At 32.4% G+C, this 27,258-nt stretch overlaps 1 long non-coding RNA gene across 1 annotated transcript; it reads left to right on the forward strand.

The window, feature by feature from the left end:
• Positions 1-3,243: 3,243 nt before the first annotated feature.
• On the forward strand, positions 3,244-26,754 carry LOC120187757. Its single transcript, XR_005522330.1, has 4 exons — positions 3,244-3,257; positions 21,038-21,039; positions 24,648-24,652; positions 26,624-26,754. It is a non-coding gene; the product is annotated as an uncharacterized LOC120187757 (long non-coding RNA).
• Positions 26,755-27,258: the final 504 nt, after the last annotated feature.

The raw sequence follows: 27,258 nt of genomic DNA on the forward strand, positions 1-27,258 counted from the left end.
GTCGAACTCGAAGGCCTTTGGTGGGCACGATTCCCTTCGTCATGAAGTTTAAACTATGGATGGCCCCTTCATTGTGAAGTTGAGCCTCGAATTGGATATCCTTCATCGTGAAGTTGAAATCCAAATCTTTATTCTGTTTCGATGCCAAGATCCTTCGCCGTGAAGTTGAAATTGACTCTGAAACTGGAAAGTTATTTGTTGACTGTCAGCCGCCCTTCGTTGTGAAGTTGAGCTTGTGTTGTCTCGAGTCCAATATCCTTCGCTGTGAAGTTGAAATTGACTCTGAATGAAACTGAAAAGTTGTTTGTTGACAGTCAGTCGCCCCTTCGCTGTGAAGTTGAGCTTGTGTTGTCTCGAGTCCAATATTCTTCGCTATGAAGTTGAAATTTACTCTGAATGAAACTGAAAAGTTATTTGTTGACAGTCAGTTGCACCTTCACTGTGAAGTTGAGCTTTTGTTGTCTTGACTCCATTATCCTTCGGTGTGAAATTGAAATTGACTCTGAATGAAACTGAAAAGTTGTTTGTTGACAGTCAGCCACCTCTTCGCTGTGAAGTTGAGCTTGTGTTGTCTCGAGTCCAATATACTTCGTTGTGAAGTTGAAATTGACTCTGAATGAAACTGAAAAGTTGTTTGTTGACAGTCAGTCGCCCCTTCGATGTGAAGTTGAGCTTGTGTTGTCTCGAGTCCAATATCCCTCGCTGTGAAGTTGAAATTGACTCTGAATGAAACTAAAAAGTTGTTTATTGACCGTCAGTCGCCCCTTCGCTTTGAAGTTAAGCAACCACCATCAATTTCTGAATGCACTTTTTGAATTGATTATCTTTCATCTTGAAGTTGAAATTTGACTCTAAAAGCTGTAAAAAAAGTGTGCTAAAAATGATAAATGTGATGCTCTTAAGTGTGTCTAAGATGCATTCAACATGAATTAACTTTGTTTTATCTCTTGGATGGAGCCTCATTTTTGTATGCTGGTCTTGTCGTTGGAATCGACCATGCCCCATTTCAAGCTTTGGCTTTACAGACCTTTCATATTTGAGACTGTCCTGTTTGAAAATGTTTTTCTCCTTTTTCTTGTTTTCGGAGGGAAAAGGATAAAAATTCTGTAAAATATTGTTCGCAATTGAATCAAATTATAAACATGAGTTCAAAGTATATCAAAGGAATCAATAGCTCTTTTAATGCTTTCAAAGTTACAGCTCTTTGACAAATGTTCAAATGGATGAGTTGGCTTTAGGTTGACCTAAGGTTTCAGCCATGAAAAGGTTATTTTTTTTGTTATTGCAACGTGCTTTTTTTTTGTTTGGCATTTTAATTGGGTGCGGACAAAATGACGCAACTAGCATGATCAATTACTAGACCTTTTATTTCGGTCCTCTGAAATTTTCCATTTGTTCAAGCCTCGTAAGCTCCTCTAACAAATGTAGTGCATAAATATCGGTCTAAAAATGAAATTCCTGAGTGCTCGTGTGAAGTTAACTATAATATGTGTTCCTTAACTCCCTTAGTCCATCATTACCAAAAATTTCTTGCTTAGATAAATTTGATTTAATTTGTCGTTATCTGGCTAGCTGAATCCATAAAGCCGGGGCGTTTAACCAATTGCTTTAGAGGGACAACTTAACATTATAATCAGTTTTATCAAGTTAACTGAAGGGTTCATCTCATCACAAAGTCTTCGGCCGGACAATAGCAGTAGAGCAAACACCGAATTGCTAAGTGTTCGAACAATGTCATGGTTTAAACGTAGTCTACTCATAAGGGCAGGGCTTTCAAGTTTCCTCTATAACCAATTGCCTTAGTGGAATAGCTCATCTTTACGGATTTAATTTCTTAAGTTTGTCAAGAATAACCTGTTATAGTCTAGGTGTTTTTGAAAATCAAGGAATCTCATATTTAGAGTTCAATTTCCAAGCAACTGACCTAAACTAGATTTATCTACTCGACTATTTCATCTGTGAAGATCAGGATCATCACTGAACGTCTTAAATAAAAAGCATAGTAATTTCATATGCAAAACAATGCCTCATGTTGTCTGCACCTTCTGAAAAGAAAATGTTATATTGGTTAATTGCAAGAGCAGGGTACGGTGTTTAGGGTATATTCTGGGTAAGGTCAAGGTCCTTGTTTTTATCGGCTTTTAATCGTGTTACTTTGTCAAAGATCTGTAACTCTGAATCATTTGCAGAGTTTTTTAATTCAGATGATATTCAAAGAATTTTTGCAAAAGTGATTCATTGCTCAACGTCTTTAAAGTAACATAAATTTATTTGAAAGTCCTTACAAAAACTTGAGAAAAAAATGAAAAACAAATTCAAACAGAATGCCTCAAATGATGAAATGATCTTCCTCACTTGGATGCCCCCAAGTTGTTGAAGTCGATCTAGTTCTGGTTATGCATCTTTTGCACGACTCTCTTGAATGCGTAAAAATTCTCAAGTGTGTGCCATGGGACACCGCTGTGATATTCACAATGAGCATTCTCGTCATACCACTTGGGGTATGGGGACTTCATTGTTTCCACCAGGTATGGTGACACTACATGGGCGTCAATAAGTTGCTGGTAAATCTCTTTGTAGGTCCTGGGAATAGAATCAAAATGTTCCCATTTATTATGAGACATGTGAATGTAATAAAAAAATAATAATGCGAAATATGCAGGAATGCATTATGCAAGCAATGTTCGAGGCATTGATCAAAAAATATGTCTTTTATTAGAAATAATCCTTATTGGAGGCAAAATTGTTTTATCTTTTAAGAGACAAAAATATCCTGACAGCTTCTGACAAGTTGACTAGTCTTCTGCCTTCGTCTCTCACCGGTTGAATAATCTGTCGAACCGCTCTGGCTTCTTTGGATGAACCGTGCAAATGTTGAGTTGCTTTTTGTACTAGCCTAAGAAGTCTCGAATGACTGCATCTCTGGCATTTATCTTTTTTGAACATGTTCCCAATGAATACATCATTGGAGCCCTCAATTGATAAGAACTATGTGAAGTTCATTTTTCTATTTCTTGAATTCGTCAGCAAGGGTCTCCAATTTCAGCTATCGTTTTTCCATTTTTGTATTTGAAGAGACTCCCTTCATCTTGCCCCTGCAACCTCTACTAGTCAGTTCTTCAAAGATAGACTTTCATTGTGCTTGATGTAGACCCGGTTCATTCTGAGTACTTTATAATGCAGCAGAGTGATACACTCTTCAATTGTGGGCACCACGTCTTCTGGATTGAATGCGACACATAGTTTCCTTGTAGATTGTCCTCTATATTTTCATCTCTTGCATTACAACCCCTTTGTCCATTAATACAGATTATTCATGTTTAAATAACACATTTTTTGTGGATCAACACCTCTTTTAAATGATGCAAGTGATGAAAATAAAATAAAAGAAAAGAAAAGAGATAGTGAGGTGAAAATAATCAAAAATAATCATGAAAAATAAAAGTCCTACCCCACATGATGTTTACCCCACATGCTTTAATTCTTACCCAGTCATGATCTCTATCTCGCATGCTAATTTCAAACAAATCCTAACCGCATATTTGTCTAGTTCGCATGCTTTGAACAGAAAGTAAGGTAGGAAACAAAGCAGCCTAGGGTTTGGAATGAGGTTTTGGGGTGGGTTCTAATTCCCTATACTCTCCCGGTTTAGGTTCTAAAAAAGGTAATCGAGTTCTCCTTGCTGGTGCCCCCTTGGGCTTGCCAGACCCTTAGTCCTAAGCCCATCACAAGCTTATGTGGACTAAGTTAAACTCGAGATGATACATTCCCTTATGCCCATACGGAGAATAAATTCACACGAAGACATAAGGTATATGAATCCCGAAGGTTACTTGCTAGGCCCATACGGAGAATAAATTCCCATGAAGGCGTCACTTTCGCCCCCACTTAAAAGGGTTCGGAGCTCGGGTATAGAGCTAGAGATGACAATTTTGAAAAATATCTGAAATCATTAAAAAACGTTAGTACAACAACTTATTTGAAAAAATAATCCAAGATAAATAATAAGAATCGAATAAATAAATTAAAATTTAAACTTGTAGTTTTCGCTAAAAAAGACAACCAGAAATTAATTTCGGCCTGACTCACTTACTTATCCCCAGCGGAGTCGCCAAGCTGTCGGAACCGTCTTTCGGTTGGGCCCCGAATTGGGCTTCGACTTGGATTAAATGAATTGGAGTCACCACCGACCATTTAAAACGAATTTAGGTAGGCCGGACACCATCTTACCTGATCTGCGTTGTACCAGAAACATGTCGGGTTCAAGAGTCGGTTACGGTCAATGAAGGATTAGCACCCTTGAACCGTCCTTTCAGTACCAATTAATTCATCGGTTGTTTTAATCGCGAAAATCAAAATTTAAATTGAAATTTAAAAATTCAATTTGACTTAATTATCTTTGATCGATTGAAAGTATCCTTAAAATGTCAAAAGTGTTGGATTGTAAAAATGAAAATAAACATGAGAAAATAATCATAAAAAATATTAATTTAATAATATTAATAAAAAATGAAAAAATTAAAAACAATATATATATATATAAACAATGTAAAAATAAATAAATAAAAATATTAAAATTAGGAGAAAATGAAAAATATATATAAAGTAAATAAATAAAAAATGAAATAAAAAGAATAAGTCAAAAGTTGTTACATCTCCCATGTTTTACGTGTAGATAAACTGGATTTGCAATGAAAATGCTCTGCCACTCCTCGTGCTTTTAAATATTGGCTTTGGATCCTCCACGCTTATTTTTTGTCCGTTTCTTCCTCAGTTTTTCCAAATCGTTGTCCCTTCCTCTGATTTTGGTTCCACGTTTTTCTCTATCCTTTCCTCTTGATGCATGAGTCCATTTATAGTCTAAAGAAACCTATTTTTAGCTCAGATTTAGAGTCCTACTTTGACTTAAAATGCTTCGGTTTTAGATTTCCAATAGGACTCAAATACGTTGGTTTTAGTGTTTCAATAGGACTCAAATACGTTGGTTTATTTTTTGAATCTCACTAAATCGAGGTTGCTAAGTGCGAGGCCTACAAAAATAATAAAATAAAAATATTAATAATAATAAAAATATATATATATATAAATATATATATAATAAAATATTTTTGTAGACCCGAGTAAAAACGGGTGTCTACAACAATATTTCGAGTCATACAAAATCCGGGAGGAACAAATCCCATCTCTTCAAGCTATGTTAGAAATAGATTTTAGATATCTTCATATCCTACGAGAGCAGAAATTTGATACACTTTTTGAACTCGAACCAATAGTTTATCATCAAATTGTTCGAATCTTCTATTCCAATGCCATTTGTGTCCAAAACCGGGATAAAACCGCAACCTTAGGAATTAGATCCTATCTTCTAGGAAAATTCATCTATATTGACCCGAAATACATAGCTAGTGCATTTGGACTAGATAATGTCGGCTTAGACAATGAAAAACAAACGGTAGGTACTCCTTATAGAAGAAAGAAGAGTGTGAGTGTATTAGATCTCCATGATTGTTTCCTTTATCTGATGATCTCTTGGTGGTTTCGACCATCCGGAGGGAAATACTCCACTCTTAGAGACCTAGATCTTTGGTGGATACATTGTATCCAAAACAATAATAAAATAAACCTACCTCAGATTATCTTTGTTGAAATTGTTGAAATTGTAAACCTTGCTCCTAATAAGAAACTCTGTTCATCTCTAGTTTACGGTTATATTCTAAGTAATCTGTTTGCCAAAGCCGAGCTTAGGGTAAGCCTTGATGCCGTAATCCCTCTCAAAAATCAAATTTACCTCATTTCCTTAACAAAATCGGGATGGATAAAGGATAAGCAAACCGGGCAATGGGTTCGATCTGCTGAGCATACACCGGGAGCTAGTTCTTCAAGAGCTCTACCATCACCGGGAGCGGACAATGATCCCGAACTTCAACATCTGATGCAGGACATTGACGAAGTTCCCGACGATGAGCAGGAGCAACACGAGGAACAAGAATAACAAGATGATCAAATGCCTCCATATTTTCGATTTTTATGGAGACATTTGACTTCCGGTATGCATCAATGGATTCACGGTTTACATCTATGGAGTCCCATTTATCTGCTATGTAGACTTAACAATTGGAGAATCAACAAGAGATTCGATCTAATCGTGAAGAAATGAATACTCGATTCAATGCTATAGACGATGGACTAGATGCACTTACACGAGATGCGGCCAATATATGAACACGTCTATCTCCTCTCGATCCTCCAATTGAGTAGACCTTGCCTAGTTTCGATTTTACTTTAGATTTAGGACTTTGACTTAATAAACATTTTGATATGTTTGGATTGAATGTTTGGTTTAAGTTTATGCATCATTTACATCATTTTAGATATATGACCAAATTTTCCATTTCACATTCATTTATGAATATTGAATTATGAAACTAATGGCTAACATTTCTCTTGATTGTGATCTTAGCAGCTTACACTTTATTATTCTATCAATTGACTTAACTTCCAAAACCCTTGCTTAAAAAAAGTTTTAGAATCTTTTTGATTTAACAAAAAGGGGGAAAAGTGTTAAGAGTAAGGGGGAGTAATTTATTTTCAAAGTATAAGAGGGAGTAATTTTTCAAAACTTGATTTCAAAAATGTTTTTCAATTAGAAAATCTTAAAATTACTAAAATGTTTTGTTATATCAAAAAGGGAGAGATTGTTGAAAAATTTTGATGTTTCGATATAACAAACTAAATGTTATTGGATTCCAAGTTTTTCAAATGTCAAATTCAATTCTTACTCAAGTGTAAAAGTGTGTTTTAATCTTTTAAACAATTTTACAAAGTATTTCGAGCCTTTAATCGAGCTAAAAATAGTGTCTTAATAAATCTTAAACTGAAAAACCAGATTGCCCAGAGGGTACCGATAGGGTACCGATACCCCCATGTAAGATTTCGCTCCGAGAAATAACATATTGCTCGGAGGGTACCGATACCCCCCAGGTGGTATCGATACCCCCATCTCATAATGGTCAAAATATTTGAATTTTACACAGCAGAGTATCGATACCCTATGCAGGGGTACCGATACCCCCCAACTCTCGAAGTTGTTTTATTAATTATTTTCACACAATAACGGCTCTATTAACTCCACTAATGATCCCCAACGTTCAGAAATGATCCAAGGAGTATTTAAACAAGCTTAGAAGCCATTGATCAACAACAATCATCAATAATCAAGAGAGAATCAAAGAGAAAGAATCAAACATCAAGTTTGAGCACTTTTCAAGCCTATTCCATTCAATATTCATTTTTGCTTTCAAGAACACATATTGTGCTCAATTGTATTATTCTTGAGTGTTCTTTCTTTGTTCTATAATTTTGAAAACATCTTTCCTTGTGAGGATTTTCTTGTAAGTTTGCAAAATTTGTATTGTTCTCTTTGGGAGAGAGTGTTCTCAAGAATTTGGGGTATAATTCTTGAGGGATTTGTAAGGTTACTCTTTGTCCTCAAAAGAAAGACATATTAGTGAATTTGTGGAAAATCCTTAGTGTGGATAGCTAAGGTAGTTGACGTAGACTTTGGTTGAGAAAGTTGAACCACTCTAAATCATTGTGCAAATATTTTCAAATTTTTGCAAAAGCTTCCACCTAAATTTTTATTGTCAATTCACCCCCCCCCTCTTGGTCTATTTCGTCGATCGATTAACTCAACAAGTTTTCAATAGGGAGATAACACACTTGAACTTACCCTCAAGGGTAAGATGTAACTAAAAAAATGTGTAGAAAGTCTCTCAAAGCCATTAGTCAATGGCGATGGGGTCGTCGACTCAGAACCAAAGAATTTTATAGTATTGTACTGGCGAAGCCTCTCAATCGAAGACTCTTATGGTGATACAGCAAGTAGAGCTAGCGGTGCGGACGGGAAGAGTGGGGCAGTTGATGCTCTAGGAATAGTGTGAACAATATGCCTAAGTTTTTAAGATCATATCTCTAAATAAGGTTGCCTTCAAGACCCCCGCATCTCTTTCAAAATCTAGGAAAAAATCATCATCGATGTCATCAGTCAATAAGACGCGACTCTTGTCTCGACCCTTATGGCTAGGTACAGAATTGTTAAGCATAGTTTTCTGAAATTAAAGAAAACAAATTGAGGTTATTATCATTAATTCTTTATATTTAATTACTCTTGACACTCTAAAGGCATGTACTCATTAACAGTTATTGATTCTAACCCGTATGTCTTAGGAAATACTAAATCTGATGCTCTAATACCACTAAATATAACACCCTAATCTAATACAAAGCCTGAGAGATCAAAGTGTTACATGGAACCACCAAAGTGGCTAACCAATTTTTTTAAATCATTTATCATTTGAAATCATAGTTTAAAGACATCAGTATCATAAGTTTACAAAAGTGGGGAGCTCCAAATAATATATATCAAAATAGTGATAATAATAAACACATCAAAATAGAGTTATGACTCAAATATAAGTAAGGTTAATGAATAATATATCTCTACTAAAAATATCTAAGACGTACTCTATTGTTAGTCAATCTGGTCTTTCTTGAGTGTATTTTATGATGCAACATTAATATTATTTAGTTTTCACTATGTGAATTGCAACGCACATGCTCATGAGATTTATGAAACTAGAATCATGATTTCAAACAACAAAAATAATGATGATGAGGGGTTAGGAAGATGACAGCCCAAATGATGTCTTATTACAACAATTATTATAATATCAATGTTTTGGTGTTTATGGTTGTGATCCTTAACCCTAGACAAAAGTTGAATTATGTTGATTGGATTGTGCATGATTCTTATGATGAAACAAAAGTCAATCATTTGTGCCTCAATATTAAGATGGTTTTATAATCTTTATTTGACTAATATGCTTTCTCAATGCCTTGTTCAAAGATAATTGGTATTTCTTTCTTCACTTCCACTTCTATCTCTTTCTCCACTTTCACAAAAAAGTGGGACTCAAAGCGGACGTAAAGTTGACCTTCAATAACTCATAACTCTCAAATATCAAAGTGATACGAGTTTGTCATTAACTAGTGCCAACAAAAGTGAGTTGGAGAAATATTTAGAAGATGCTTGTGAGCCTAATATTTTAAGTTTTGAAATCATGCAATGGTGGAAAGTCAACCAAATAGATATCTCATTCTTTATAAGATGACTAAAGATGTGTTTATCATACTCATTTAGATTGTAGCTTCTAGGTCGATTTTTAATACAGGTTCATGTCCTTGATTCATTTCATACTTAATTAATTCAAAAAAATGGTTGAATCACTTGTTTGCACTCAAGATTAGTTACGTAGCTTTTGATTGTTTCCTGTAATAAAGGAAAGGGTAAACTATGTCAATAGTCCCCTTTGTTTTTGGTCTAATTGACCTTGGTCACCAATTTTTTAATTAAGTGTGATTCATTCCTTATGTTATCGGTCCATCTGGTTCAAGTCCCTCGGTCATTAACTTCTGTTAACCTATTAAGGGAAGTCTGAGTTGGTAATTAAAAAATAAAAAAAAAGCATGTGTGGTTGAGTTGGCAATTAAAAATAAAAGCATGTGGGTGTCTTTTTCTTCTTCTTTTTTCAAAATAATGAAGTCTATGGCAGGGATTTAAATAGAATCCGCGACCGCGTCGCGTTTAACACGGTTGCGGACATAACGGATGTCATTGCGGTCACTGCGGGTGTCGCGGTCGTGAATTATTTTAAATTTCGCACAACTTATCATAAAACATAATAATTATAATTATAATTATGAGTCATTTTTAATGATTTTTAGAATGTTTTCTAAGCTAAAATGGCATATATAATATAGTTTAACCATATAAAAAAACTTTAAAATTCCGGTAATAGGATAAGAAAATTAATTCATGATAACATTGTGAACACATTATTATTTAAATTACTGAAATTAAGATTAAATTAAACAAAAATTAAAGTTTACATTCTAAACTATATATTAAATTATAAATTTAATAACTTACATTAAAAAAAATGGGCCTAAAATGTTTTGTTTTAAACTTAATAACCCTAAAATATTTTAATCCTAAACTATATCCCTCCCCCCTACCCCCGCACGTTCTCCAGTCTCTCCTTTCTTCTTCATTTCTTCCTGCTCTCTTCTCTCAACACTTAATATCAAAAACAAGCAAAAAAAACCTCCAAAACCATAACATGTTCTAGCCTAAATCCATAATGTGAATGATTTTCTCTTTTTTCTTCAACAATTTTAAGCTCCGACAAAGATTCCTTTCTCCGATTACAGTGAACACCACTCCGACGAGACCCACAAAACAGGTTTGTTCTTCCTTTTTACTTTTCCATTTTCTTTTTCCTTTTGAATCTCAACATGCATGTATAAAAAAACATGAATTTGGAAATATAACACCCGTAACCCGTATATTTATACCTATACAGATTACAGATGTCACCCGTATTTTCTAAAACCATTTCAAAATTCAAAAGCGATTTAAAATTTATTTTCTTAAAATAGTAAATGATATTATAAAAATATCATATCATATAAAATTACGTTTCATTATAATAATTTAATTCAAAATATTTTTAATTATGAATAGTGAATAGTACCCGAATAGTGAACAGTGAACAGTGGGGAAATCTATTCCCTGTAGCAGGGGAATCGATACTCCTTTTACAATATGGAAAATTTGGTTTAAAACGGGGTTATTGTTCATGCTACAGTAACTTTCGAAAATTTCATATATAAATCTTATAAAAATTAACCTTTCATCACTATAACAATTTCCAAAATTTATTCAACAAAATAAATTTAACGTTATCAAATTACATGTCACTATCTAAATCAAAATCCATCGTAGGATGTCTTACTGATATTGAAATATACCTCTTGATGCTCGATGTCATTCTAAACTCTTTATTTTTATTCTTTGCTTTTTTACCTACGCGTGAAAATCATCACACGCTAAGTATAAACTTAGTGAGGCAATTAAAACAATATATAGTGCAATACAATTCATGCATGAATTTAGATTTCAAATCCAATGCCATAAAACCATGCTAATAGCATCTTCAATATTTTACCATGATCAAAATAATATAAAATTTCTTACCTTTCATCTCATAAGCTCATAAGCTTATTTTTACCAAAATACTTACCATTTAAATTCCATAAGCTCATAAGCTTATTATTATTTTTTTCAATATACTTGCCATTATTCCGTAAGCTCATAAGCTTATTTGCATGGTTACCATTTATTAACCAATAAAATATAATCCATAGCCAATAAACCGTAGACAATAGCCCAATATAACACCCTGAGGACCCTGGGTATACGAGTAAAATACCTGCACCGTAGTGCTAAACCTGCACTAAGCTTACGCCATAGTGCTAATCCGGACAATACACATAAGGTCGTGCCCACCACCTACACTAAGCTTACGCTATAGTGCTAATTCGGATATAAACCTGCACCTAGTGTCCTTGCACACTATAGTGCTAATATAAACCTGCAGCTGCTATACTCTATGGCATGCCAACTATACCCTATCCCTCAATGACTTACTTGGGCATATAGTCTATTTTATTCAATTCATCCATGGCAAAGTACATTATCAATATTTAACATTGGGCAGTTCATACCCAAAAACATTCATGGTAAAATATCACATTTTTCATAATCAATGCATTTTGATTTCATACTCTGACATATCAATGTCAATTTATAAAAATGATATAAAATCATGCCGATATAAACAAGGTCGACTTATCGCAAGTCTTCCTTATGATGTATAAGACATCCATGTATAATTTCATGCATGTATTGCACTCACCTTGACACTTTATGTCTTTCAAAATATATAAGCCTCACTATTGTCCACCATAAGCCCTTTTATATATGATTTGCTTCGATTACAAATCAACCATGATCTGTATAAATCACAAATTTATAATAATACATATGTTAGATTTGTACTAACATAACTATATCCCAAAATAATTCCATAGCATACTTCAAACTCATTTCCACCAAATAATTCAGTACTTATTAATTTCTTTAACATTGGAACCCACTTTTCCAATTTACTCAAAATGGTCTTTCACCATTTTATCACTTAGATTCTTAAAACCAAAAATTCCAACATTGAAATTATTTCCATTCAAATGCTTTTACAAAATCATAAATACATTTAAGTACCCCAACTATGCAATTGTTGTACTTAAATCACCAATCATTTCAATCTTCCCAAAATAATCAATTTCACATCTAACACTCATTTCAATTCTCAAACAACAATTTCCAGCATTCAGACAACTCGTACTACCCCTAAAGAATCATTATTTTGTATTTATATAAACACTGGAATTCAATTACGTTTATTCCGTTAAAAAACTAGACTGGAATATGAATCTATCCATATAAAGAACTCCTTCTAATTCATTTTGTACAATTTATGGCGAATTTTCAAAGTTGACCAACAGAATCTGTTTTGTACAGAATTCTGCTGTCCGATTTTTCTGACCTTTCCTCAGTTAAAAATTCATATCTATTTGTATACAACTTGAAATTGATCCCCGTTTATTTTAAACTAAAATAGATCCATATATGAACACATTATATAAAAATAACCTCCAAATTATTTTTATATATTTTCTGGTGAATTTTCGAACCTACTGTAATTCCCAAAATCTACACTGTTTTTCTTTAACCTCATCCTTATGTTCTTCATCAATTCTTACAACCTCAAAATCATCAATAATCATCATCAAGTTAACAACCATAGTATAAACCCAAATTTCCAGATTTGGGGATATTTGAATCAAGCAAGATTATCATGCAATATTGATATCAAATGATAGCGTTTTTCGCAAATAACAATTTTCTATTTTCATCATACTCATAATCCTAAAGAAATTGCTTGAAAAATTAGTTGAAGATTTCTCACCCTTTGAAGAAGCCCACGTCTGGTTTGAAGAAGAAGAAAGCAAATTTAGATGAAATTTAGGAAACATTTCATCTTAATTAACATAATATCTCACTTTAAATGAATATAAAATTCATTTAATTGGGATAAGACCAAATCACCCTTAATGAATCTCCAAAATCACCATAAAACCAAGCCATCTAATATTACAAAGTCAAATATAATTTAATTTGACTTTGACCTACGAAAATGCCCTGAAATTTTCAAAACTTACGTTTTAGTCACTAAATTCCACAGTTTCGCTTTAATCTGAAAAATTGCACAATTCCAAACCAAATTTCTCTGATCCAAAATATTACAATAATATTTCCAACCATTTTATAACATCCTTCAAATTTTTGAAAAATTCCGATTCGATCAAAATTTACCGATTTCTTAACGGCTTTAACTCTTTCTTTACTAAATTCCAAATCCAACAAATATGATTTCCATAAAACTCCAATCTCAAGAGTAAACCATATATTTATTGAATAAAAATCTTTTTAGGAAATTTATCACTTAATTCCCTAAACTTTTCCCAAGTTTTAACTTTGACCATCAAACTTTCAAAATTTACATTTTGGTCATTTTCTAAATTTTTAGGGTATTACAATTCTCCCCTCCTTAAGAAAATTCGTCCTCGAATTTTAAACTTTCTATGAAAACCATAACTTCTCTTTTATGAGGATTGCACTTTCTATTGTAGATTCATAACCCTAGTTTAGGGTTATACGAACTGGTAAGACATAATCTCGTCTCATACAAAAACCTCTTCTGTCAACTTCTTGAATTTCAATTTTTTTTTCCTCTTTACTTTGAGAATTTTGTAAAGATCATGCACATCATTATATTTTGAACTTGTTTAATCAAATTCTTCAATCTAATTTAAAAATATCTACACATTTTCATATCATCCTCTCTATCCCAAGTAACGTCCTCTACATTATGATTTTGACAAAGTACTTTGACTAGAGAAATCATCTTGTTACGCAGTTCTTTGATTTCTCGAGTTAATATCCGAACTAGTTTTTCTTTATAATCAAATCCATTTGTATCTTAATTTCCTCTGATGAAATGACATATGAAATATCCAATCGATACTTTCTAAGCATCAACACATGAAAAATATTGTATACTTTGTCCAACTCTGGTTCCCAAATACCTCCAGAGTTAATGTTAACTGATAATCCATCAGTCTAAATTTTTTTTATCTCATAAGATCCAATGAATCTTAGGCTTAGTTCTTCTTTGCTTTTTGGGCGCAAAATATTTTTTTTCAAGATGATACATTGAGAAATACTTTATCACCTTCATAAAAATTCAATCTTTTTTTTTCAATTCAAGTCTACATAAGACTTTTGTCGATCCAATATCATCTTGAGATTATCTTTACTTTATCTTCAACTTAATTCAATAAATCTGAGCGAACAAGATTATGATCTTTTAACTCGAACCCATTCATTGGTGTTCGGTATTTTCTCCCATATAAAACTTCACACGGAGTTATCTTGATGCTTAATTTAATAATGTCATTGTAGAAAAATTCAACTAAAAACAATTACTTTTCTTTTCCCATGATTCCTTAGAATCAATCACACATGCTCTCAGCATATCTTTTAATATCTGAATAGAACTTTCTGACTTACCATCCGTCTGTGGATGAAAGATCGCACTGAAATTCAATCAAATACCCAACACTTTATGCAAATATTTCCAAAGTCTAAAGTATACTTGTTGAACTCCGTATACTTATATGATAGTCCATCACATCGGAATGAAATGTTTTGATCTAATTAACCAATCACTATTACTCAAATGAAATCCTTTTTATTTGATGTCAAAGGTAGTCCATTAACCAAAATTCATAGTGACTCTTTACCACTTCCACTCTGGAATAGAAATCAGTTGTAATAATTCCAAAAGCACTTGATTCTCAGTTTTTACTTGTTGACATGTCAAACATGTAACAACAAACTTAGTAATGTTTCTTTTCATACCTGGCCACCAAAATAACTCTTTACATCCTGATACATTTTGTTCCCACTTGTATGCATAGTCAATAGATTATAATGTGCCATAGAAAGAATATATTTCTTCCACTCATCATTATGAGGAATGCAAATTCTTCCTCAATAATTTCCATCAAAGTTGACTTCAAAGTCTTTAGTCTCGCATTTTTTTTTCCACAAGTGAAATTTTTTTTTCATCTCTCATTTTTTTCTCTTTTTCTTTTCTTTCTCATTTCATTTTTTTCTTCGTTTTCATTTTCTTTTTCTATTTTTTTTCTTCTTCTGTTTTTTTTCTTCTTCTTATAATATATATATATATATTTTAGCTCTTATGCCATATGTCGAGACAACATAACTAAGAAAATCAACTTCTGATAGCCAAAACTCACTCTTTGACAGTTTAGTATATACCTTTTTATCCTTAAGTATTTCGAATACAGTACGAAGATAAGCATCATGCTCTATCTTTGTATTCGAGTATACCCGAATGTCATCAATACAACCACCTCAAATAATCCAAGTAAAATTGAAATACTTGATTCATCAAGTCTATGAATGCTACCTGAGCATTTTTTTCAAACCAAACGACTTTACTACGAACTCGTAGTGTCTATATTGTTTCTTGAAAACTATCTTTGGAACATCTTCCTCTTTAAAATTTAACCGATGATATCCCATTCGAATATCAATTTTAGAAACATTGCTGCTCCTTTTAAGCTGATAAAAACAAGTCATCAATCCTCAAAATAGGATATTTGTTTTTTATAGTTACTTTGTTTAACTATCAATAATCTTTTCAATAATCTATGCATAATTGCATATATCCATTTTTTTATAACCAATACCTGTTTACCCCAAGGTATAAAATATTCAGTCTAATGCATCTTTCATCTATCAATTCTTGCATTAGTTCTTTATTCTCTTAGCTCAATCGAAATCATTCGATATGAACCCATAGATACAAGATTAATGTCTTGATAACCATCAATATTGAATTCCACCTCTGAATCTGGAGGTAACCCATAATAATAAATCTAAAAAGACTTATGGGAATTCCCAAGTTATGGAAATATCATTTAATCTTACTTCAGATACTTGAGTATCTATTACCTTAGCTAGAAAAGCTATGCATCCTTTTTACATCATCTTAATTGTAACCATTGCTGATATCACTTATTGATGATTTTACTTTTTCATCAATCATTAAATTTTTTTATTTCTCTACATTTTTCTAAATTAATCGCTTCTTGCAACCATTTACCTAACCATAATGCAGAGACAACCAACTTATGATCAAAATGATCTAAAAGTTGTTAATGATAATCCCATCAGATTCATCAATAACATAAGCTTCCGAATCTTTATCGGACATTTACTATTTGTCCTTCTAACCCTTGTATCATGACTGTGACCATGACCATGACCCATAGGTCTTCCACAATAATATCACTCGATATCAAGTAGAATTGAATATCTCTACTTTGGAATTCCTTATTTCTTCTTAAGGAAACTTGTATAACCTATCCAGATCCATAGAAATTATTCTCGAACAGTTGAAACATTTTCAATTTCTTGAGAATCAATCTCGATCCATACAATAATTCTTTGCAGCATGGAATGTTAGACAATCCGTTTTCGCATATTTACCTTCACAAGGTAACTCTATCCAGTTTTAATGGACTTGATATATATTCTCGATCCAACTCATAATCATTTGATTCACTAATAACTCAGCTTTCTTTAAACTTTTACCGGACAACTTATTACGGCTTATTCATTTCTTCTTACTCAAATTATCAATGATTTAAACAATTTAATGCTTAGCTTAAATATTTCTCACTTATTTAAGCTTACCTGAAGAACCTCAAAATCATTCACTAGATTCAGATATCTCCTCTGGATCCTCATCCGATTCGACTTTTTCTTGTAAGTCATTCAAACTTTTTAATCAATTCTTCCAATTCATAAACTTTGATAAACAGTGTGACAATTCTTCCACAAAATGAAGAAAAATTTCTTATAACATCCACCCTTCTAAGGTGTTTTACATAAATCATGTCGGGTCCCTTTTTGATCGATTTCAATCTCGACTTTCTTTTCAACATTTCGACTTTATTACCTTTGTCTTTAATTTCAACATCTGAACATAGTCAGAATCATCATACATTAGTATAGAGTAACTTTTACTCCCTATAAACATCATCACAGTATATATACAAATATCAGTAACTCTTGACATCCTAGTGGCATGTATACACTTTTTAACTCAAAATAACCTCGGTTTAGTCCTAGAATCGGCTAAACCTGTAGCTCTGATGCCAATAAATGTAACACTCGTAACCCATATATTTATACCTATACAGATTACAGATGTCACCCGTATTTTCTAAAACCATTTCAAAATTCAAAAGCGATTTAAAATTTATTTTCTTAAAATAGTAAATGATATTATAAAAATATCATATCATATAAAATTACGTTTCATTATAATAATTTAATTCAAAATATTTTTAATTATGAATAGTAAATAGTACCTGAATAGTGAACAGTGAACAGTGGGGAAATCGATTCCCTGTAGCAGGGGAATCGGTACCCCTTTTATAATCTGGAAAATTTGGTTTAAAACGGGGTTATTGTTCATGCTACAGTAACTTTCAAAAATTTCATATATAAATCTCATAAAAATTAACCTTTCATCACTATAACAATTTCCAAAATTTATTCAACAAAATAAATTTAACATTATCAAATTACATGCCACTGTCTAAATCAAAATCCATCGTATGATGTCTTACTGATATTGAAATATACCTCTCGATGCTCGATGTCATTCTAAACTCCTTATTTTTATTCTTTGCTTTTTACCTACGCGTGAAAATCATCACACGCTAAGTATAAACTTAGTGAGGCAATTAAAACAATATATAGTGCAATACAATTCATGCATGAATTTAGATTTCAATCCAATGCCATAAAACCATGCTAATAGCATCTTCAATATTTTACCATGATCAAATAATATAAAATTTCTTACCTTTCATCCATAAGCTCATAAGCTTATTTTTACCAAAATACTTACCATTTAAATTCCATAAGCTCATAAGCTTATTATTATTATTTTCAATATACTTGCCATTATTCCGTTAGCTCATAAGCTTATTTGCATGGTTACCATTTATTAACCAATAAAACATAATCCATAGCCAATAAACCGTAGACAATAGCCCAATATAACACCCTGAGGACCCTGGGTATACGAGTAAAATACATGCACCGTAGTGCTAAACCTGCACTAAGCTTACGCCATAGTGCTAAGCCGGACAATACACATAAGGTCGTGCCCAACACCTACACTAAGCTTAAGCTATAGTGCTAATCTGGATATAAACCTGCACTTAGTGTCTTTACACACTATAGTGCTAATATAAACATGCAGCTGCTATACTCTATGGCATGCCAACTATACCCTATCCCTCAATGACTTACTTGGGCATATAGTCTATTTTATTCAATTCATTCATGGCAAAGTATATTATCAATATTTAACATTGGGCAGTTCATACCCGAAAACATTCATGGTAAAATATCACATTTTTCATAATCAATGCATTTTGATTTCATACTCTGACATATCAATGTCAATTTATAAAAATGATATAAAATCATGTCGATATAAACAAGGTCGACTTATCGCAAGTCTTCCTTATGATGTATAAGACATCCATGTATAATTTCATGCATGTATTGCACTCACCTTGACACTTTATGTCTTTCAAAAATATATAAGCCTCACTATTGTCCACCATAAGCCCTTTTATATTTGATTTGCTTCGATTACAAATCAACCATGATCTGTATAAATCACAAATTTATAATAATACATATGTTAGATTTGTACTAACATAACTATATCCCAAAATAATTCCATAGCATACTTCAAACTCATTTCCACCAAATAATTCAGTACTTATTAATTTCTTTAACATTGGAACCCACTTTTCCAATTTACTCAAAATGGTCTTTCACCATTTTATCACTTAGATTCTTAAAACCAAAAATTCCAACATTGAAATTATTTCCATTCAAATGCTTTTACAAAAGCATAAATACATTTAAGTACCCCAACTATGCAATTGTTGTACTTAAATCACCAATCATTTCGATCTTCCCAAAATAATCAATTTCACATCTAACACTCATTTCAATTCTCAAACAACAATTTCCAGCATTCAGACAACTCGTACTACCCCTAAAGAATCATCATTCTATATTGATATAAACAGTTTAATTCAATTAAGTTTCTTCCTTTAAAAACTAGACGCAAATACGAATCTATCCATATAAAGAAATCCTTCTAATTCATTTTGTACAATTTATGGCGAATTTTCAAAGTTGACCAACAGAATCTGTTTTGTACAGAATTCTGCTGTCCGATTTTTCTGACCTTTCCTCAGTTAAAAATTCATATCTATTTGTATACAACTTGAAATTGATCCCCGTTTATTTTAAACTAAAATAGATCCATATATGAACACAGTATATAAAAATAACCTCCAAATTATTTTTATATATTTTCTGGTGAATTTTCGAACCTACTGTAATTCCCAAAATCTACACTGTTTTTCTTTAACCTCATCCTTATGTTCTTCATCAATTCTTACAACCTCAAAATCATCAATAATCATCATCAAGTTAACAATCATAGTATAAACCCAAATTTCCAGATTTTGGGATATTTGAATCAAGCAAGATTATCATGCAATATTGATATCAAATGATAGCGTTTTTCGCAAATAACAATTTTCTATTTTCATCATACTCATAATCCTAAAGAAATTACTTGAAAAATTAGTTGAAGATTTCTCACCCTTTGAAGAAGCCCACGTCTGGTTTGAAGAAGAAGAAAGCAAATTTAGATGAAATTTAGGAAACATTTCATCTTAATTAACATAATATCTCACTTTAAATGAATATAAAATTCATTTAATTGGGATAAGACCAAATCACCCTTAATGAATCTCCAAAATCACCATAAAACCAAGCCATATGATATTACAAAGTCAAATATAATTTAATTTGACTTTGACCTACGAAAATGCCCTGAAATTTTCAAAACTTACGTTTTAGTCGCTAAATTCCACAATTTCGCTTTAATCTGAAAAATTGCACAATTCCAAACCAAATTTCTCTGATCCAAAATATTACAATAATATTTCCAATCATTTTATAACATCCTTCAAATTTTTGAAAAATTCCGATTCGATCAGAATTTACTGATTTCTTACCGGCTTTAACTCTTTCTTTACTAAATTCCAAATCCAACAATATGATTTCCATAAAACTCCAATCTCAAGAGTAAACCATATATATTTATGGAATAAAAATCTTTTTAGGAAATTTATCACTTAATTTTCTAAACTTTTCCCAAGTTTTAACTTTGACCATCAAACTTTCAAAATTTACATTTTGGTCATTATCTAAATTTTTGGGGTATTACAGGAAAGAAAGAAAAAAATACAACTTTGGTGACGATGAACACAAAAAATCATCTTTCCTTAAGTTTTTTTTTTTGCGATAACGGTTTGAATAACAGTGATTGTGTCCCGTTATCGGCTCAATTGTCTGTTTCCTTTTAAATTGCAAGTGCAATCGACCGCAATCGGTGTGAATCCATGACCCACCGCAAAAACCATGAATAGAGGTTTCGGACGGTGGCGCGGCCGCTATAGCGTTTTCGGAACGCTATTTGATACCCTGGTCCATAGTTGTTTATTCTCCTTCTTCGTCTTCTTCTTCTGCTCATGGAAAACATATACTTTCCGGCAACAATGGAAGCCTTGTGAGTCCCATGATCGTCGAAATCTCACGGGGAACAAAACTCTGACGTCTCGATCATTTTCTCGCTAGTCTCTTTGTACCCATTGCAGAAAAACCTCGCTCCTTCCTTTTGTTTATCGTTTCCACATTTCAACACTGTGATGGTGTGACATGGACAAAAAAAATGGTGAATAGTTGCAAGAAAAATCAATTCCGCAAGGTGTTCGATGATTTTACCGAAATGGGAAGGGAAAGTACAAAAAGCAGTTTTACGCTGTCAAGTGTACTAAAAGCATGTGCTGGGATGGATGATGAAGGGATGTGTGGATGATAGGTTCACGCCATTGTTATCAAGCTTGTGTTGAAATTCAAAGGTTTCGTTCAATGCGGGCTGATTGACATGTATGGGAAATGCAGGTTGGTGTTGAGATTTTGAGAAGGCATTTGAGGTTGCCGGTGATTAAAGAAACAAACAATCAAAAGGCATCTTCCTTCTAAATGTGTGGATTGATTTCAGGAACTGATTCAAAACCATGGGATTTCCTGGAGAACGAAAAACATAGAATGTGTTTCATGAATTCATCAAGAAAATGGCAAAATCGAAAAGAATCTCTCTGGGTATTGATAGCAAATTCATGGGATTTGGGAATGCAGGGAGAAAGGGTGCAAACTTCTCACGGATCTAAGGGAGAAAGGGTAGTCAATTTAAGGGGCTTTGGCATTGATGGTGGTAAATGTGTGAGTGTGAGTTAATTTTTGGCTTTTGTATTTAAATTTTTGGGGTTTATAGTAGATGTTTTGGGGTTATGAGGGCAATGTCTTGTTGGCTGCTGTGGGTTTTTGACATAGGAGGAACAAGAAGAAATAATGGACGAGGGAGAATAAGTGAGATAAAAGGAAGAAGAAGTAGGACTTTTTTATTATTTTAAAATTGCCACGTCACTTACAACTAATGAATGTGGATTTTTTATTATTTTCAAATTGCCACGTAATACTTTTGTTTGTGGGTTAACGGATGTTAACAGCTGAGGGACTTGAACCGCACGGACCGATAACGTAAGGGACCAAGTGTACTTAATTAAAAAATCGGTGATCAAAGTCGGTTAGATCGAAAACAAAGGGGACTATTGGCATAGTTTACCTTAAAGAAAAACTTGTTTGCCTTGGAAGAATTAGAAGAAGGTTAGTTTAATTTTAATTGTTTTATTTGTTGTTTATTTAATATTTAAACATAAATGTATGCTTTAACTTTATTTTATTTTATTTTATTTCATATGTTATATGCATGAAGATTCTAACTTTGGACAATCAGAAATTATAATTGATGAAATACTTAATAGTTTGAATGATTACTAAAGTTTGGAATTTGAAACTTTAAAGTACTTACTTACTTACTATTTGTTTTATTGTGTTGTTGATTATTAGGCCATTAAGGCTCTTTTAGGTTTGAAATGTTTATTTTGAATACCTCTTGTTAAGACTCTTTATTGTGTTGTTGGTTTTATTGTGTTGTTAATACTTTGGACAATTATTAATGTTTATTTGTAATATTCATTTATAAGAATTAGGATATTTTATTGCGTTGGTTTTATTGGATTGTTTAATTATTTAATTATTTATTTTGAAATTGTTAAATGTTTTAATTTCATAAAAAGATATTTGAGACCCCTATACTTTTGAAAAAAATAATGTAGTCATCGAATTATTGTTTCATCCAATATGACCCTCCAACTCATAAAATAAATTCAATGCGACTCTTTAACCAACGTTTTGTTAATATGACAATTTATAGTGTTGATATGGAGATTCACGATGCTGATGTGACGGTCCATAATGGTTGACATGGAAGATGGGCAAAATTAGTTTGTTGGTCATGTTCAAGAGCCAAATTGGTTTTCTACAAATTTTATGGACTTATTTAATTAAAAATAAATAAAATTTATCTTACATTCAAAATTTAAAATATAAAATTATTCAAGTATTCAAAAATTTTGTAAGTCTAAACTAATCAAGTTAAAGTACTTTGTATAAATGTTGTTGATATTATTATATATTACATGTGTATATTATGTACAATATATGTTTTTAAAATATTTTTTAATTTTTAATAATTTATTATTTATTATTTTATAGTTTATGATATATATTTAATTTTTTAATTTTTAATAGAATTTTTAGTATTTTTAAAATAATAAATTTTGAGTAATTTAATTTTTATTTTTAGTATTTTTATATTTAATTTTTTGAATATTTGAATATTTTATATTTTAAATTTTAACTTTAAGATACTTTTTATTCTTTTAAAAAATTAAATATAAGCCTATGATCTTTATTAAAAAACAATTTCGCCCTCGAACAAGATAAAAAAATAATTTAACACATCTGTTATGTTATTTGTCATGTCATCAGTTATAGTGGACCACCATGTTAGCATCGTGAATTACTACATCAACACTGTAACGGTTAACGATGAAAATCGTTAGTCAAAATGTTACATTGAATTTATTTTTTAAGTTTGAGGGTTATATTGGATAAAAAATGATTCGAGGAACACGTTGATTTTTTTTCAAACGTACATATATTTCACATGCCTTTTTACCTTTTAGTTTTATATTAGAACGAATATTGCAGGAAGAATTTGATTTGAATGATGTTTTTCACTATAGCAAAACTGATATGTAGCGGCGTTTTGAGAGAAAACGCCACAAAAGTTAAACATATAGCAGCGTTTACAATCGTAGCGCCACAAATTGATACTTTAGCGACGTTTGTTGTAAAAACGCTGCAATAGATTTGACATTTAGCGGCGTTTTTACAAAAAATGTCGTAATAGGGTGGTTTATTGCGGCGTTTGTTAAAAAATGCCGCAATAGAGTGGTAAATTAGCGGCGTTTATACCACAAACGCCGCAATAGTTTAACATATAGTGGCGTTTTAGCTAAAACGCCACAATAGATTGGTAAATTAGCGGCGTTTATACCACAAACACCGCAATAGATTACACATATAGTGGCATTTATTCTTAAAACGCCGCAATAGTGATAATAAATAGTGGCATTTTTAAATAAACGCCGCAATAGTGTTAATCAATAGTGGCGTTTTTAGAAAAACGCCGCAATAGTTTTAATCAATAGTGGCGTTTTTTAACAAACGCCACAATAGTGTAATCAATAGTGGCATTTTTTTGTATAAACGCCGCAAAATGTTAAATAATTAGTCCTCTTTTTCTCCTACTCGAACCCTAAAATCAATTAAACTCTTCTTCCCTCAAAGCTTCTTCTTTGGAACAACAATAGCTCTCAAACGATTCCTACCGACGTCGTCGTTTGTATGTCCCGGCGACCAAATCGAGCCTCTCACTGACGAACTATAACATAACTGCACGGTTTAATCCCTCCTATCATTAATGATCTTTTTCATTTTTTTGGTCTTCTGAAAATGGGGAAAACCCAAAAAGCTAACGTATTTGAGAAAAAGAGAGCAGGTGTTGCCTTGAGTAAGAGAAATTATTGTCGATGGAATGTCTAAGTGGTGTATTTGCTCTGATGATGGATCAAATTATCGTTGGGAGGATATCGGTCCGGTCTCGTCGTCGAAACTGGATGATGACCCGAAAGGAACTCGTATTGCTCTATACCCTTCCATGGTCGATCTCCTTCTTGAAGGTAATAATCTATGCACCTTTCAGCCGCTATAATTTTTTTTTCTACGCTCAATCAAATTTCATAGATTTTATGCATATAGGATCTTCGAAGCTTATTAAGAATGATGATAGAGGAGTGGATAAATACCCGATGTTTAGAACTGAAATTTGGTAACTCTGTGGCGTTGAAAGAATCTTCAATTGCAAAAGCAGTATCTATCCTCAATGAAGATGAAGTTGCCTCTACTGTTACTCCAAGTAAACATTTATATCATCTATTTAAATTTATTTTAATTTTTATTTAGTTCGTAAGCCACCTACAATCAAGTTTCATACTGTAGGTGAAAGGTCGTTATCTGTTTCAAGTGAAGCACCTAAGCGCGCAAGGACTCTTCTTGGTGAACTGGAGGTAGGAGATTTATTTGGTGAAATGGATGAAGAGTTTCTCCATATAGAGTTTACACGGAGGAAAAACTTAACGATACGTCGTCAAACAAGGAAAACAGCTTTCCTACGTCATTTCCCCACGAATGAGCACAACTAAATTCTACTGAACAATATGGTGAAGACTGTGTATGCATAACTTTAATGTTTCTAACTTGTAATGTATTTTGTTGCTAAGTATTTTTATGCATAACTTATGTCTTAATTAAAATGTATGGTTGTTGTTAATATGTAAAATCAACTAATGTTTCTCCATATAATGTTTATACATATATAAGTCAATTTAGTTGATGTACATTAAAAATGAAATATGTAAAATCAACTAATATTATCTAAATAAAAGGTAATTAGCGGCGTTTGTATCCAGAAATGCCGCTATAGGTACATACTTTAGTGGCTTTTTTATACAAACGCCGCTATAGAATCATACGTTAGTGGCCTTTTTATACAAACGTCGTTATATACTAGTACTTTAGTGGCGTTTCTATACAAACGCCGCTATATACTCATACTTTAGTGGCGTTTTGAATCTAAACGCTGCTATAAACTCGTACTTTAGTGGCGTTTTGAATGAAAACGCCGCTAAATACTCGTACTTTAGCAGCGTTTTTATATAAACGCCGCTATAGACTAGTACTTTAGTGGCGTTTTTATACAAACGCTGCTATAGACTCGTACCCTTAGTGGCACTTTTAGATAAACGCCGCAATAGATATAATATTTTATGGCTTTTTTTAAGATAAACACCGCAATAGATATAATATTTTGCGGCGTTAAAAACGCCGCTATAAGCTAGGGCAGTAACGACTCAGTAGAATTGTCAATTAGCGGCGTTTGGTTTACAAACGCCGCAAAGTATTATAAAAACCCCAAAATCAAATTTCTTGCCCGAGCCCTAATTTCTTTCTCACCATCGTTCAGCCAAGCGTTCTGGATCCCCTTTCAGTGTCATTTCAGCAACTCCGCCTTGCCCTCCATCATCGGTTCATTTTCTTTCTTCCGTAGCCACAAGCAGCCAGAGCCACCCAAACCAACGCCATTACATTTAAGCCAGGTACTCTCTAAATCTCTTCTTTGCATTGAAATAAAAATGGGTATTGATTTACCATCTTATGTTTAGGATTTCTCAAGCTTTTATGTAATGAAATTTTGAGTTTATGATCCCCATTTATTATTTTGAATGTATGTTTGAGTAAAAACATTTTGACCGATTGTTTCTAGAGATAAATGAATGGACAACCGATTGTTTGAGCGATTTTAATTTGTTTCATGATGTCGTTTGGTAGTCAGGAAAGAAATATGTCCAGTTTGAGGGTCGATGCTAGGAAATTAGAATTGATTGGACTGTGTTGCATTTAAAATTTTATTTTTCTTAAGTATAACACTATTTAAATATTATTATTATTTGAAACATTCATCGATTCCACGAAACAACTCGATGTAAGCCGAGCCAACCACGTATAACAGTGCAGTCATTATCGGTCTCCTTTCGAGTTTGGTCACCACATCTTCTGCAGTTAGGTCCTTCACTTGAGAAGTAGTCAGAGAATGTAATCGTTGTCACATATTTGTTTTGTGTACTATATTGGTATACCTTGGTTTTCCTCCAAACTTTAGCGTTTAGGTATTCATTTACAGGGCTAACATAAGAAAATTGTGTTGTTTCATCATGTTGTTTCCCACGTTCAGAACTTGAAGATTAGTGCGAAGCACTTTTTGTGTTGCGTTTGAAAATTGTGATTAGATCCATCAAGATACACAAGCTCGAGAGCACTCATATTAGCTAAGCAATTTGGAATTGGACTGCTTAAATTGTTATGTGATGCATCAGAAACGTAAAGCTGACTCAAATTGTAAATAGGTGTAGGTGAAGAGGCTTTAGAAGAAGTTAAACTCTGGTTGGGTAAAAGTTGATCATTTATCCTCTAATATGATATGTTAGCTTTGTTGTAGCAAGTATGATAAATAATAGTGATATTTAATTTTCATTTCAACATAGTTCAAATTTTAAATGAGTTAACTAAGAGTTAGGGAAAGATCAATAACGGTTTTGTAGGTTTGTAAATTCGATTGAGAAAGTATTAATAGGAAAATAATTTATAGGATTGGATCAAGGATTTGAATATTATTGCACTAGAATTCAAACATTATTTATATGTTTCTTCATAGTTTTCTTCAATTTAGTATTTTAAGAACAAATATAGATTGTCTTGTTTATAGCTGTTGCATTTGAATATACTTCATGGTAGGGATTGTATATAATCTTAAGACAACATTTAGCTGTTTTGATTTGATATTTAAGATAACAACAAACAATAGCCTGAATTACGACTAGAAATGGTCCCTGAAATATTCTTATTATGTTTGTGTTTATGGTAATGGCACAGAATAATAATCC

This window comes from Hibiscus syriacus, unplaced genomic scaffold (assembly GCF_006381635.1).
Source record: "Hibiscus syriacus cultivar Baekdansim isolate YM2019G1 unplaced genomic scaffold, ASM638163v2 tig00113725_pilon, whole genome shotgun sequence".
Lineage (NCBI taxonomy): Eukaryota > Viridiplantae > Streptophyta > Magnoliopsida > Malvales > Malvaceae > Hibiscus > Hibiscus syriacus.